This window comes from Lissotriton helveticus, chromosome 7 (genome assembly GCF_964261635.1).
Source record: "Lissotriton helveticus chromosome 7, aLisHel1.1, whole genome shotgun sequence".
In the NCBI taxonomy this organism is placed as follows: Eukaryota; Metazoa; Chordata; class Amphibia; order Caudata; family Salamandridae; genus Lissotriton; species Lissotriton helveticus.
The window spans coordinates 1,946,543,290-1,946,552,535 of NC_136068.1; positions in this window are offsets into that span (position 1 = coordinate 1,946,543,290).

Genomic DNA, 9,246 nt, shown 5'->3' on the forward strand with positions numbered 1-9,246 from the left:
GCCACGTCACCCTGCCGTGCGGCATTCAAAAGTGAGTGGCCCTCCTCTTACACACCGCCCGCCGGTGTGTTTGGTTAGCCAACCATTGTAGGATTTCCGCCAAACGCCTTCCCCCAATGTCCAGCACTGCGACTCTGCTGTTCCTTAGGTGTGGGTGGGTGGGCTTCAGACGATGTCGTTGTCGCGCCGCTCTCCCAGCTCCCTGAAGACGTTGTGCTTCGGCTGGGGAGCGGCGCTGCTTAAATGCTCATGAGACCCCTAGGGGATCTCAGGTGAACCCCCTCTGATTGGGGGGTTCAAACATAGCCAGTTTGCTCATTGGTCGCCCCTTGTGGGGGGCCAGGTCACAAGGTCACTTCCTGTCGGGGTGGCTGGGGCGCACCCTGCTTCCGCTGGTTCCTGGCCGCTTCGGGCGCCCAGAACCACTTCACCCTCCACTGTTGGCACCGCGTTGGTTATGGCGCCGGCCTTTGAGCCTTCCCCCCCCTACGGGCGGGTGCGGCGGCCTCTGCAAACAAGCTCTCGGCATTGCGTGGCAGGGGCACAATCAGTGAGCGGGAGGTATCAGATAGCATACTAGTCTTCTGGGCCGCTCGTCAGATACAGTCTGTCGGATGAGTGATTCTGCGGCTGGTCCGCAGCGGAAGCAAATACTGGAGAGTGGGGTGCGAAGCAGACACAGCGGGGGCTGCAGCCATGTAGGTATAACAGACGAAATAAGGAGAGATGAGCTGCCTGATCTCAAGCTAAATACAGTTGTTCATAGTAAAAAGCTCCCGATATAGCGGCCGGCGGTAGCCCTCAATTGAAAGAGGGTGTCTGTGCGGCAGCAGGATAACAATCTGGGTTGAAGGTGGCCCACCCCATAGGTGATAACGCGATGGGTACTGAAAGTACACGGGGAGCTTCACGGACGGTTTCGCAAATGTATGTCAGGAAGACGGCATGATGGCCGGGCCGATAACAAAGCTCCACACGTAGCTTAAAAATCCACACATAAGAAATGTACGATTTGTTAAAAAAAATATACATCAGTATCAGAGTTCAGCTGGTGTGCGATGTGCGAGCGGGGAGCAGCAGCCTTCGAAGTGTGTTTGGGGGGGAGAGGCAGCTTTGAAGGTGTAGCAGGGATTCCGTTCTGACACAGAACTGTGCATAGAGACTTGGAACCTCAGTGAATTAGGGTGTGCCAAAACTCACCTTAGTACCCAAAATCCCCTAACAGACTAGCTACAGTGTCTCATTGGTCATTACAAACTCCCAATGCTTAGACAAACCAGAACATGGACTTAGAACACCTCAGGTAACGTGGAACACATGAACACTCTTTCGCTCTACAATAATTTCAATCCAGAACAAGGAGTAAATGAGGGCGCGTGCACATTTGAAATTTTTATTTTCTAATGCAGTGTTCCCAAGCGCAGTATCTTAGCTAATACAAGCAAACATATTATAAGAAACAAAGTAATCAGCATAGTTACTAGTCCATAGAAAACAAAGGGAGAAAGCATGTTAAAATGCTAGAGGGAAGAACGCTGCAAGACACCTAATTCTCACCCTCCCTTGCTAGTATATTATATTATATCTAAGAAGGTCTCTTTGGGTTTTAGCAGGGCGGCCCCATACCTCAGATCCTAGTGGTAAGGGATCAAATCATCTTCCACCAGCTCTCTGCATGCGAAGCATCATCAAGTGTGTGTATTCTCTGTGCGTTGCAATATTAAACGCGCCTAAAACCAAAGTTTGGCCGCAGCTGCATGTAGGTTATGTCTCGAACATGCGAAGATCAGACCTCACAACAACCACTGTGTTGAGATATCCTTGAAGGCCTCGGCACTCACTGTACAGACACAGCTCGCCAAGCAAAGCTGATATCAGATCAACAACATATTATTCTCATGTGAAGCAAAACATTCTACTAGACTCAAAGCTAAAATAACAAGTATGTGCCGTGTGCAGAAGCAGCAGAAAGGTAAAATGGCATTTAAACTCTTAATAAGCTCGTGCTAACTTAACACAGTGTATAGGCAAAGCATATCAATATGACACCCTCCCTTGATCCGAGCACGGATAAGATAAGATAAGATAAGATAATGGGCACATTTCGAAATGCAGAGTTCAAGAACGATAGTCAGTTTAAATTTGAGTAAGTGAAAAAAAAAAATCACCCAAAAAAACCAAAATCTCATAACCATGACAGTTTAGTCATCGCCTTAAACAAAGTCAATAGGCCTGGGGCGCAAAAACATTTTTTATCATAGTTCCCCCCCCAAAAAACAAAAAAAAATTTCAAAGTCAATAAAGGTATCAACAGACCTCAGCCTAACATTGAATATGCAAAATAAGCAGCAACAGCTTCCAAAAGGAAGTCACTGTTCTCATCCGAAAATAATTCAGCCATCCAATTCAATAGCGGGAAAGAACAGACATGCTCTTCAATTACCGGAGCCTCTAGCGTCATCAGAGGACAACTCGTGGGTTCTCGATGAAGCAGTGTGCCAAGAATTCTTGCGCCGCTGCGAACACATTCCAACGACCCAGTATTCCATGCATCGCTGCAAAGGCCATAATCCCTCCATCACAACAAAGCAATTCATGACCAACTAAGGGGCTCATGAGCTGATTATAATCCACATCAGGAGACACCACATTGAAGAGAAACAAATCCAGGGTCCAGTCGAAATCGCAACTCAGGCAATGAAGAACAGGCTGGACACATGTAAAATAGGAAAATCGAAACGATAATCCATAAGCTGCACTTAAGGTGGCGAGCGGCAGCGCTCCATAGTATTCAAGCATCCTGTTGCGAAACAGTGCCAGCCGCGACAGCTCATCTTGGAACACAGGATGTGCATCCATTTTGAATAAAGCAAAACAGCAAAAGAACGCCTGCAGCCAGCGCCAGTAAAACGGGAAATCCACCAAATAGGCTGGAAAAAATCGAATGCAAGAAAGCAGGAATGACCCCAAATATATTTTGAAATGAAGTCACAAGACCGCTGCTAACTCCTTTAAAAAAGTGTGCCAGCCCCGTTGAAGAGGATGCATTAAAGATTGTGGGAATTAACTCACCGAAATGCAATGGTGAGTCTGTATTTAATAAAGCATGCACCTCTGTGCGGGTGTTAGCTACGTGAAGGACAAATGTTTCACAAGCAGATGTGAGGGCAACTTCTTTTTGGGACAATAGAGCTCTTATGCGACTCATCCTATTGAACTCTGCTTTCATGGTCGGAATCCTCGGCCAGATGGAAACATCCAGCTTCCCATGCGTGGGTGGATACATCACATTTTTACAGCAAACCACACGCTCACTGACGGTAATGACATAATCAATGCCTTTTATTAACCCACAGCAATCCTCATTGTTCAATAGTAAATAACTCCCATTTGCCAGTAATGTGAATGTGGGAACGATAGCGGGCACGGGGTACCTTTCAAAACACAGGCTAAATTAGGCTTGTCTTGATTACATGAGCCGTGTAATTGGATATGTCTACACATTAATGAGTGATCCGGTGTTTCAGTGCATTCTTCACCTTTTAAATAAACTTCCTTGCCCTCCCTAATGCATCTATATGTAAAAGGAAGCGACCAGGCTTCATGGAGATAGGAGCTACCAAGAGGCTCGTATCTACCAATGGCAAAATACTTCATACAATTTTTAAACTCGGAAAGAGCAAGCAGTAGAGTTATTAACCCGTGGATAAACCACGTTGCAGCAGTGGCCTCTGCCACAGAAAATGGTAAGGACTCTAATCGTTCAATGTGTAACATGGAAAAAGATGCATCCTTCATTGAAAGTAAACATTGCTTATCAGTCAAATTAAACGGGGCAAATAGAGACGAGACATTCATGTAATTCCAAGGCACTTTACCGGCTTTGAGAGTCTGTAGGGTCCAAGCAAACTGCATAACAGAACGCAATTGATTTTGACCATGGTATAATACCGACATTTCATCTTGCACAAAATTATGGAAAAGCACGTTCACAGCGTGCTCTCTGTTTTTCTGGAGACTAATGATCTGCTGCACCCTTCTCAATCTGGATTCCGGACCAATTTGAGTACCGAGACGGCGCTTTTAGAAGTGTCTGAGGCCATTAAGGAGGCTCTGGACTCTGGAGGTAAAGCCATGCTTGTCATGCTTGATCTGTCGGCGGCTTTTGACACCGTCCCCCATGAGGGGCTCCTCGCCAGACTTTATAACATCGGTCTGAGGGGGACGGTGTTCAGCTGGTTTGCATCTTTCTTAGCTGGCCGTCGACAAACGGTCTGGGTCCCCCTAGCTCAGCTGAGATGCCGCCACTGGGTTCTGTGTTGAGCCCGACTCTTTTTAACATCTTTATGACCCCCTTGGCGGCACTGGCGGGGTCTTTTGGGGCCCAGATCGTTTCCTACGCCGATGACACCCAGCTTCTCTTCACATGTAGGAGAGGCGAGGACTTCGGTGGAGAGAGCATTCGGGACTGTCTCGGGCGGTATTCAATTGGTTTCAGCAGAACAGCCTGAAATGTAACTCTGACAAGTCGGAGGTGCTGTTCTTTGGCTGCACCGCGGACCCTGATTGGCAGGCATGGTGGCCGATTGATATGTTTCCTCCTGCTCAGGCATCCCAGGTGGCAAAAAACCTGGGAGTTAAGATCGATAACAGTCTGACGATGAGATCTCAGCTCCTCGGCCTCATGGGTACATGTTTCGGTATCCTTAGGATGCTCCGGAAGTTCCTCCCTCTGCTCACTGAAGAGCACAGGAAGATCACGGTGCAAGCTTTGATTGGCTCCAGGCTGGATTATGCCAACGTGCTCTATCTGGGTCTCCCGGATTATCTTGTGCAGCGATTACAGGTCGTGCAGAATTCCACGGCGCGTGCCATTTTTGGACTCCGCAGGCGAGCCAGAGTGTCCGGCCTTTTACAGTCACTCCATTGGCTGCCTATCCGGAAGCGGATAGCTTTCAAGGCACTGACCCTGGCCCATAAAGCGCTCTTCGGTCTGGGAGCCAAATATCTCCAACGCAGGCTTGTTCTTTATCACCCTAGCAGAGCTTTGCGCTCTGAATCTTTGTCTCTTGTGGTGGTCCCCCGAGTTAGGAAGGCCTGGATTGGGGGGCGCTCTTTTAGTTTGAGGGCGCCCCAGCTTTGGAACACTCTGCCATTGGCCTTACGCAGCACCTCTAACCTGCTGTCTTTTAGGAAGGGCCTAAAAACTTGGCTTTTTACCCTTTAGTTGTGTTTTCCGGTTGTTTCTGAATGTTTTCATCTGTTATGTTTTCTTTTATGAGCTGCCACTATAAAGCGCCGGGACACTCCGTTGGAGTAGCCGTGCGCTATATAAAAACAAATTTAACATAACATAACATAACATAACATAACAGTATCAACAACAGATGACACAATATTATCCAATGTGTAAATGCGGGAAGAAAGTGTGTTAATGCTTTTATCTACCACTGTAAGCACTTTTTCTAAATTAGCCTGATCTATAGCCCTAATGCGGGTGGCCACCTCAATCTGGGATGTTTTCCAGAGTTCGTTATAAACAGCATATATCCATCTTTTAGATCTACCTTTAGCCGGGCTTTTTATGAAATCATTCAGATCAACATCGTCAGTCAGCTTAGATAAATGCAGTTTAACTGATGCTAAGGTAGAATGTTTGAGCCGATTCTGACATAATTTGCCTACCGAATAGGTAGTTACAGAATGGTCACTCTCAAAACAGGGATCAACCCTGACCTGTGTAAAGCCGTCAGCTAAACCCAGAAAACGATGTTGGCACGAGTCAGCTCTTCTGTGCCAGAGCAACCAGCCATTGGGATACAAACTGGATATGTTAAAGGACGAATTTAGCAACAGAGTTTGCAACTCTCTGATGGAAAATTTTGTAGTATTACCCCAACCTGAATATTCTTCCAAATCAGAGAAAGAAGGAGCATTCAATTTTTTAGAGGTAGCCAATCCAAAGCATGTTGTCTGCGAAATTGTAGAATTTAAAAACAACATATGATTCGGGATGATAAATGCACGGTGCAAAGCCTCAGTGCCTTGTACCTGCCAACTTTTAGAACCCCAAACAGATTTAAGGTCAACTGTTTCCTTCTACAACTCGTAGCCTCCAACAGCTAACTGGTCTAGAAAGGACTTCGAGTACAATAATTTAGTATCGGTAAGTCTAACTTTGGATATGGACTTTTCGGTCATTTTAAAATAAAATGCTTTGGGATTGGACTGATTAAAATCAGTAAAATAAGTGTACTTTTTCAAAAAGGTACCTGAACTGCCTTGTATAGGAGCCGGACAATGTTCCCATTGTGTATAATTTACAGTGCTCCTCCTGGTATTAGTTTTATGTAGGTAGTGATTACCAAAATGTTGGTAACAAAATAAATCACCATAAATTGGCAGATTCCAAATACAAATCCTCAACATCAAAGGCAGCATAATATTTCAAATCAGAAAACAAAGCTTCTACGGCCTGAACATCCCTATCATCAGAATGTATGTTTTGTTTAACTACATCCCCCATGTTAACTCTAAGCACATTAGGGACATTGATAACATCAGTGGGGCCATGGATTTGAAATTTAACAGCATCCCATACAATCCCATCCAGGACAGGCCAAGCAGTGGTGTTAAAAAAAGCCAAGTCTCTCTTCAATCTGTGTGCAGAATGCGAGGAGGAATGGGGTGCCAATGTTCCATTGAGATGTCTAATGCATGTTCTCTCTTTGACATAGTGTACATTGACGATTCGTACAAAATAAAACACAAAACCAGTTCACATAAAAAGGTAAATCAAAAAAAGCACCAGCCAAATATATGTCCAAGGAGGAATCAAAAAATGTTTTTAAATAATCTTGCATAGACTGTAATCCGTGAAGGCTTTTCTGATGTGTGTGAAATAGTGTCAAATGAAAATCTGGATTCTGTGGACAAGCGAGTTTGTAAATCAGGCATTGATACGTCAGTTGGGTAAGTTTAGTTAGTTTCATCAAGTTGAGTACCAGGCAATGTACTCAATAAAGGACTAGAAATTGCAGGCATCTCGAGGGCAATCTCAGGCTCAGGATTCGAAGCCGTGGCCAATACAGAATTTCTCACAATCGAAGGACATGAGACTGCCGGTGTCATACTAAGAAGGATCGGCCACTCTGTGTATTTGATATTTATGATATTTATGGGTATTTATATAGCGCGGACGTTCGCTCCCAGGGGAGCATCTTGTCAATGGAGATATACCTGTTTTCCTTACGACCTGGAAGTGGTGGTAAAATGACTGTTCTTGTGCCCTTCACACCAAGCACTGGAACTGGAGCTCGATAAGAGGGACCAAATTCTTTCTTATTCTCGATCTTCTCCATAACCAATTCTCCAACTTGAGGTAGCCAGCCAACTAACGGGATCTGCAACGCATCATCTGAGGTGGAGGGCAAATGTTCCTTTGCAAGACTATCTCTCGTCTCTTGTAGAGTCTGTAAAACATTGCAATGTTCATCTACGTCAAAGGAGGCAGCAACATACATCTTGATACCAAAGAGCATTTCGTATGGGGTCCGCCAAACCCAGAGACCTTCTAGGGAGATTATTAAGCGCACGCTGCATGGCATTAAGGTGGGCCATCCAGTTCCTGCAAGTGCCTATAACTCGAGCTGTCAATGATTGCTTTAAATTACGGTTAATTCTTTCCACAACACTATTACCCTCAGGTCTGTATGGAGACAAAAACTTGACTTGGACCCCCAACGAAGCCATGGCATCCTTATACACCTTAGAGGCGAAAGCAGGATCCTGATCCGAATGGAAGGTACCACAGGCATAAATTCCTACAAAGACACATAAATCTCTTATGACAGTCCGTGAATCAGCGCTGCGGTGAGGCTATACCCATACAAAGCGTGTGCATGAATCAACTGCTACTAAGATAAACTTATACGCAGTATCAGAAGAAAAAGGACCGCAGTGATCTAAATAAACACAACCAAGTGGTTTATTAGAAATGAACATCTCTGTTTGGGGCGGACGCGCAGCAGTTGAAGGCTTAATCTGCTGGCAAATTTCACATTGAAGGAAATAATCACGCATCTGTTTGTACAGTCCCCGCCACCAAAAACGCTGTTGTAACTGAGCCACAGTGGCTGAAATGTCTGCATGCGCAGACGCAACTCCTTCATGGGCCGCTGTGAGCAATGTGTATCTGCGATCCACGTTGGGAATCAATCTCTCCCCAACGTCAGGTATTGTCACATAAGGAACCTTATCGGGACTTAAGTGGTATGTATACTTCGAAGGGAACCCCTTAGGATATTTACCTCCCTTCTCAGTTGCAGCAACAGCTGCCAAGATATCATCATCAATCTTACTTTTGGACTGTGTAACTGCTGCAACCAAATATGTCGATACTGCTGATTTTGCTGCCTCATCGGCAAGCGAATTGCCAACAGCGTGGACTCCCACGCGCTGATGACCAAGAGTATGAATTACAAACACGAGTGGCAATTGCTCCTTAAGCTCAGCCACTCGGACCCAGATCATTTTATGTTTTATTGTGCTACCCTTGGAATCACGAAAATCATTCTGAATCCAAAAGAACAAGTTCTCATTGTAAGACTGGACACAGTAGTAAGAATCACTTACAATAAGAGTCGTCACACTAGGATCAGCGTACTCCAATGCAAGCATCAGAGCATGAAGCTCTGCCAATTGTGCGGTGCAGTCCCCTAGAGTCTGCGTGTGCACGACTGTGGACTTGAACTCATCGTTCACCATGGCACCTACCACAATGGCGCAAGCGGAAACGTATGCGTGCTTAGACCCATGCGCAACTTGGGCTGAACCATCAGTGTATATGATGCAATGGAAATCCTCCAAAGGCCGCATAGCCAAAGGTGCTGGATGAACGAATTCATATTGCAAAAACTCCTGCGACTGTAAGGAGGCATCAAAAACAAAGGTGACATCCTGAGATGTCATGGATGCTGCCCATTGTATCCACCGAGGGTACAAAGCTTTAGAATTAGGTACACTGGCTTTCGTAACTGCTTCTAATGCAGGAAACGGGGTAACAACCAACATGCGTTTTCCCTGTGACAGAGCACGTTCCTTAAGAATCGCCATCTGCACTGCTGTCAAAACTTACTCCACAGTGGAAAATCGCATTTCAGCCGAAGTGTACAAGTGTGACTTGTAGGCAGTAGGTACTGTGTCTCCTTCGTTAAAAGTAAGGTAAGTGAAACCCACCGCCCCAGG